Genomic DNA, 6764 nt, shown 5'->3' with positions numbered 1-6764 from the left:
AAAAAAAAAAAAAAAAAAAAAAAAAAAAAAAAAAAAAAAGACAAAGCAGATCTTATAAAAGAGGAAATCTAGACCCAAAGAGGTTGTAATTTACTTAGTCATGAAGCTGGTAAGTGGCAGAGCTTTTCTATTTGGGACTTCAAGCCAGTCCTTTTTATTCAGCCTTGGTTCTTCTTTCTCTGATATGCTAACCTTCTCCCTCTCCCAATAAATATTTTTATTTGGGAGCCGGGTACAGTGGCCTGCTCCCTAGTCCCAGCTACTCGCAGCTGAGGATCACTTGAGCCCAGGAGTTTGAGGACAGCCTGGGCAACATAGCAAGAGAGGGAGACCCCTATCTCTGAAAAAAGTTGAATAAAATTTAAAAAAATTAAGAATCTTTTGTTTAGAGAGCTTAAAAACTTTCATAATTAATTATAGAAGTAATAGGTGTTATTTATTTTATCCCACATACCCTACCCGACCTCTACCCTCTTTGGGTTTTTGTTTTTTTTTTAAAGCATTGAGTTAGTGCTGCAAAAGAAATAGCACTCGAATATAAAATTTTCTTTTTAATTCTTAGCAAGGCAAGTTACTTATATGGAAGGGTGCACTCTTACAGATGGAGCAATGGTGAGCGCACACTTGGACGAGGGAGGGGAAGGGGTTCTTATCCCTGATGCACGTGGCCCCTGCTGCTGTGTCGTTTCCCCTATTGGCTAGGGTTAGACCACACAGGCTAAACTAATTCTGATTGGCGAATTTAAAGAGAGTGACCGGGTGAGTGGTTTGGCCGGAAACGTGGTTGTGACGGAGCAGGTAATGGGAATGAGTCAGGGTGGAGCAGGTAATCGAAAATGGTTGCTTTACTAGGAAGTTAAGTTTGAAAGTAGAAGGGGAAGCATTGAACATACTGACATATTGATTCTTTGAAAAGAAATTTAGAACTCATATCCAACAAGACCTTTTTCCCCTTTATCTAATCTACCCTGTTCTTAAAAAAACTACTTTTGAAAAACAGACTTATATTATTAACTTACACTTAGGCATTGAATTGACTGTTCATTGGATATGTTTTATGACTTTGGAGTGAGAAAATCGTTTTCCAGGTAATCACAATTTATATATGACAAGGTTAAAAAACTTTTTTTTTTTTTTTTTTTTTGAGATGGAGTTTCGCTCTTTTTTATTGCCCAGGCTGGAACGCAATGGCGCGATCTCAGCTCCCTGCAACCTCTGCTTCCCGGGTTTAAGCGATTCTCCTGCCTTAGCCTCCCAAGTAGCTGGGATTACAGGCATGCGCCACCATGCCAGGCTAATTTTGTATTTTTAGTAGAGATGGGGTTTCACCATGTTGGCGAGGCTGGTCTTGAACTCCTGACCTCGGATGATCTGCCCACCTTGGCCTCCCAAAATGTTGAGATTACAGGCATGAGCCACTGTGCCTGGTCTACAGTCATCTCTTGGTATCCATGGGGGATTGGTTCAAGGACCCCTGGTGGATACTGAAATCCATAGATGCTCAAGTTTCTTATATAAAATGGAATAGTATTTGCATATTAACCTACAAATAGCCTCCCATATACTTTAAATCATCTCTAGGTTATAATACCTAATACAGGGTAAATGCTATGTAAGTTGTCATTACACTGTGTTTAGGGAATAATGACAAGAAAAAGTCTGTACATGTTCAGTACAACTGCAACCACCGGCCTCCCCCTGCCCCTGCCCCGCCGCCCTTTTTTTAGAGACAGAGTCTCATTCTGTCACCCAGGCTGGAGTACAGTGTGTCATCATGGCTCATCTCAACCTCGATCTCCTGGGCTCAAGCGATCCTCTCACTTCAGCCTCCCAAGTAGCATGTGCCATCACGCCTGGCTAATTTTTGTATTTTTTGTAGAGACAGGAGATCTAGCTATCGATCTGTCTGCCTGCCTACCTCTCTATAAAATATTCTTTTTTTTTTTTTTTTTTGAGATGGAGTCTTACTCTGTCACCCCAGACTGGAGTGCAGTGGCGTGATCTTGGTTCACTGCAACCTCTGCCTCCCGGGTTCAAGCGATTCTCCTGCCTTAGCCTCCCAAGTAGCTGGGACTACAGGTGCCCACTACCACGACTGGTTAATTTTTTTTAATTTTTAGTAGAGACAGGGTTTCACCGTGTTGGCCAGGCTGGTCTCAAATTCCCAACCTCAAGTGATCTGCATGCCTCAGCCTCCCAAAGTGTTTGGATTACAGACGTGAGCCACCGCGCCTGGCCTTTTAAAAAATATTTTTGATCCTCAGTTGATTGATTCCATAGATGCTGAACCCATGAATAAGGAAGGCTAACTTGTTTCATTTTGTGAAAAACTTTACCTTGTCAGACTAAAGAATGTTCAGTGAAGGGATCAGAGTTGAAAATCAAATCAGATTTTGACTTTTAAAAGTCTTCTTTTGGAGGTTAGGTTCTTATAGAAGTTGATAGAAAATATGTCTTGTTTTTCTTTGTTTAGGAAGCAAGATAGACTCTAGAACTTGGACTTTGAGTTAAAAATTTTTGAATTAATGAGATAATTAAATAAATCTTTGTATCTTTGGTTGGAATGTAGTCATAGAAACCTGAGGCTTTCTAACCTAAATTGAAAGATGGAGCCAGAGAGAGAATATGAATAAATGAATAAGACCGAGGGAAATTGATAGATTATAAACTGGTTATAGGTTTTTGATTCCACTGTATCTTGAAATTTCTGATGATGAAGTATTTCACTTTCATGATATATTTAAATATATTCTTTTCTTTTCCTTTTTTTTTTTTTTTTTGAGACAGAGTCTTGCTCTGTCTCCCAGGCTGGAGTGCAGTGGTGCGATCTCAGCTCACTGACCTCCGCCTTCCAGCAATTCTCCTGCCTTAGCCTCCCGAGTAGCTGGGACTACAGGCATGCCCCACTATGTCCAGCTAATTTTTATATTTTTAGTAGAGACGGGGTTTCATGTTGCCCAGGTTGGTCTTGAACTCTGATCTCAGGTGATCCACCCGCCTCGACCTTGCAAAGTGCTGGGATTACAGGGATGAGCCACCATGTCCAGCCAATATTCTTTATTTTATTCAAATTCTGTGCATTTATGGTCAGGAAGGAAGGAAGAAGGAAGGCAGGCAGGCTAACTTAATAACCAGATAAACAACTCTGGGCTATAATAGGAGGGAGAAACATTCTTTAAAACAATGTGCTGTTGTATTACTTTTCTTGAAGTACACATTTTTATAAGTTTGCTTTTTTAATTATGAAAGTTTTCAGACATGCATAAGAATAGAACAGACTTCTCCGTAAACCCAATTCAGTTATCAAGATCTTGCCACATTTGCTTTGTCCCTTTTTTCTTATTTTCTTTGCTGAAATGTTTTAAAGTAAGTGCTAGACATCATGTCATTTCACCCCTACTTACTTCAGTGTATGTCTTCAAACAATGTGGACATTTTCTTCCCTAACCACAATGCTTTTATCTCCTGAAGTTCCTAGTATACAATTTGGGATTTCCCTGGTTATCTCTAAAACATCTTTTTATTTTTGGTTGGTTTGTTCAAGTCAATATCCAAGCAATTTCTGCTTTTTATGTTTGATTGTGATGTCTCTTAAGTTTTCTTAATCTGTAACAGTCCCCCACCTGTGTCTGGTAAAAATGCCATTCAGCTGAAAGGTAGATTGTCCCAAATCCAGAATTTAGCAGTTGCTTCCTTGTGGTATCATTTAACTTTGTCCTCTCTTTCTCCCCCTCCCTGCATTTCCTGTAAATAATCTCAAGACCCCTTTGTACTCTTAAATTATTGAAGGCCTCAAACAGCTTTCAGTTATGTGGGTTATATATACTGGTTTTACTATATTAGAAATTAAAGCCGAGAAATTAGCCTGGGCAATATGGTGAGATCCTTATCACTACAAAAAATTTTAAAAAATTAGCTGGGCTTGGTGGTGTGTGCCTCTGGTCCCAGCTACTTGGGAGGCTGAGGTAAGAGAATCGCTTGAGCCCAGGAAGTCAAGGCTGCAGTGAGCCATGATTGTGCCACTGCATTCCTGCTTTGGCGACTGGTCTCAAAAAAAAAAAAAACTCTGAGAAATTTCAAAAATATTTATTTACTAATTCATTTAAATATACAACAATAATGAACCTACTACTTATTATAAAACATTTTTAATGTAAAACAACTATATTTCCCAAAACAAAAAATAGTGAGAAGAGTGGCATTCTTTTACATTTTTGCACATCTTAGAAGAGATTTCTTGTGTCTGCTTCTGCATTCATTACCTTGTGATATCTTATACCAAGTAGCCAAGTAAATTTGGAAAACTTTACTTATATGTGCATGAGAGGAGAATGAGAGTGAAGAAGACAAATGATGCCTTAGTGTTATAAGAAGAGTTCTGACATCATGGATCACCTGATGAAAGGATCTCCTGGCTTACAATTTCAGAAACAGCTGCCCCAGAGGCTGCTTTCTTTCGTTTGTTGTTGTTGTTATTGTTATTATTGTTGTTGTTTTGAGACAGGGTCTCATTCTGTTGCCCAGACTGAAATGCAGTGATGTGATCACCATTCACTGCAGCCTCGACTGCCTGGGCTCAGCCTCAGCTGCAGGCACATGCCACCACACACAGCTAATTAAAAAAATTTTTTCATAGAGATAGGGTCTCACTATGTTGTCCAGGCTGGTCTTGCTTGAACTCCTGGACTCAAGCAATCCTCCTGTCTTTGCCTCTCAAAGTGCTAAGGTTACAGGTATGAGCCACTGCTCCCAGCCTGCCCCAGAGGCTTGATTAGATTGAGTCAACTTTTTTGGTAAGAATACTTCATGATGCTATATTATATACTTCATATTTTGTCATTAGGAAACACACCGTATCTGGTCATCTCATTTTTTGATCCTAAGATTCATTGGTGGGTTTGGGTGAGCCATTTTGCTTTTTTAATAAGATAGTACAAACATTTCTTGCTGTTAGTAGTTGTCAGCATAACAGTTTCACCATCTTTATCAGTGTGTTGTGGTATTTTCAATTTTTCCTAATAAACAGGAGGAAGATATCTTATTGTTTACTTTTAAATTCCCTTTATAGTTGTGCTATTTTACATTTTTCTATGTGTTCACTTGTTTTATCTGTCTCTTATCAATTTCTTTTGACCCATACCTATTTGATGTTTTTGATGACCTTTGAAATGAATTTGGACAAAATCCTTAGGTAATGTAGATTTTAAGCTTTTCTCACTCACTATAATACTTTGTCCATTCTTTGTTGCTTTTTACCTTTCATTATGCCATCTTTTATATATTGAAGTAATTTTGATATTAGATAGTCTAATCTGGTGATCCTTTTCCTTGTTAAGCCTGGACTTCAATGAATAATGGGAAAGAAATAGCACCAGAATTTGGAATCTTACAAAGGTGAAGATGACTGCAGGAATCAGCTGCTTTTCTCCTTTATTTTGCCAAAAGGAAAAAGAAAAAAGGGCCCAAGGAAGTCATGAGTTACCCATCTTTACACAATTAGTTGGGGCCAGAGTTGAAACCAGAGACTCACTCTCCAAAATCTTTTTTTCCTCCTCATTCTGTCCCTGTCTCTAATGAGTGCCTTAATTAATTTGGAATGAGAATGATGGATTTTGTATTTTGGTTAAAAAAATCAAAGAATTTTCTTACCATAAATTATATATTTTGTGGAGCTTTGCTTCTTATTAGAATACTATTACAGCTATTATACCTAGTGGAAAAGTACTTTCCCTTCCCCTTCCCTTCCCCTTTCCTTTTCTTTCTTTCGAGACAGAGTCTTGCTCTGTCACCAGGCTGGAGTGCAGTGGCGCGATCTTGGCTCATTGCAATCTCCGCCTCCCAGGTTCAAGTGATTCTCCTGCCTCAGCCTCCCGAGTAGCTGGAACTATAGGCACACGGCACCGTACCCAGCTAATTTTTATATTTTTAGCAGAGACGGAGTTTCACCTTGTTGGCCATGATAGTCTTGATTTCTTGACCTCGTGATCTGCCTCCCTCGGCCTCCCAAAGTGCTGGGATTACAGGTGTGAGCCACCGCACCCGGTCGAAAAATACCATTTCTTTTTTTTTTTTTAGATGGAGTCTCGCTCTGTCACCCAGGCTGGAGTGCTGTGGCAAGATTTCTGCTCACTGCAACCTCTGCCTCCGGGGTTCAAGTGATTCTCCTGCCTCAGCCTCCGAGTAACTGGGATTACAGGCGCATGCCACCACACCCGGTTAATTTTTGTATTTTTAGTAGAGACGGGGTTTCACCATATTGGTCAGACTGGTCTCAAACTTCTGACATCGTGATCCTCCTGCCTTGGCCTCCCAAAGTGCTGGGATTACAGGCATGAGCCACCATGCCTGGGTGAAAAATATCATTTCTTATTCAGTTTTATATACTTTAAAATTTAGAACCACTTTGATCTCTTTTCCTCTCCTCCTCTCCCCTCCTCTTTTCAGACAGGGTTTCGCTTTGTCACCTAGGCTGGAGTGCAGTGACACATTCTCAGCTCACTGCAATCTCTGCCTCCTGAGTTCAAGTTCTTCTTCTGCCTCAGCCTCCCAAGTAGCTGGGACTACAGGCACACGCCACCATGCCTGGCTAATTTTTTGTATTTGTAGTAGATATGAGGGTTTCACCATGCTGGCCAGGCTGGTCTCAAACTTTGGACCTCAGGTGTTCCACCTGCCTCTGCCTCCCAAAGGGCTGGGATTACAGACATGAGCCAGCACGCCTGGACAATTCATTTATTTTCTTTTTTCTTTTTTTTTTTTTTTTT

General features: G+C 40.0%; 1 protein-coding gene across 2 annotated transcripts in view; it reads left to right on the top strand.

The window, feature by feature from the left end:
* The window catches only part of CLIC4 (CLIC family member 4), a 99661-nt gene that overhangs the window by 69160 nt on the left and 23737 nt on the right, over positions 1-6764 (top strand). The window lies entirely within an intron of this gene.

Source organism: Rhinopithecus bieti, unplaced genomic scaffold (genome assembly GCF_001698545.2).
Source record: "Rhinopithecus bieti isolate Rb0 unplaced genomic scaffold, ASM169854v2 scaffold_14826, whole genome shotgun sequence".
NCBI lineage: Eukaryota > Metazoa > Chordata > Mammalia > Primates > Cercopithecidae > Rhinopithecus > Rhinopithecus bieti.
This window is presented reverse-complemented; position numbering and strand designations above follow the sequence as displayed.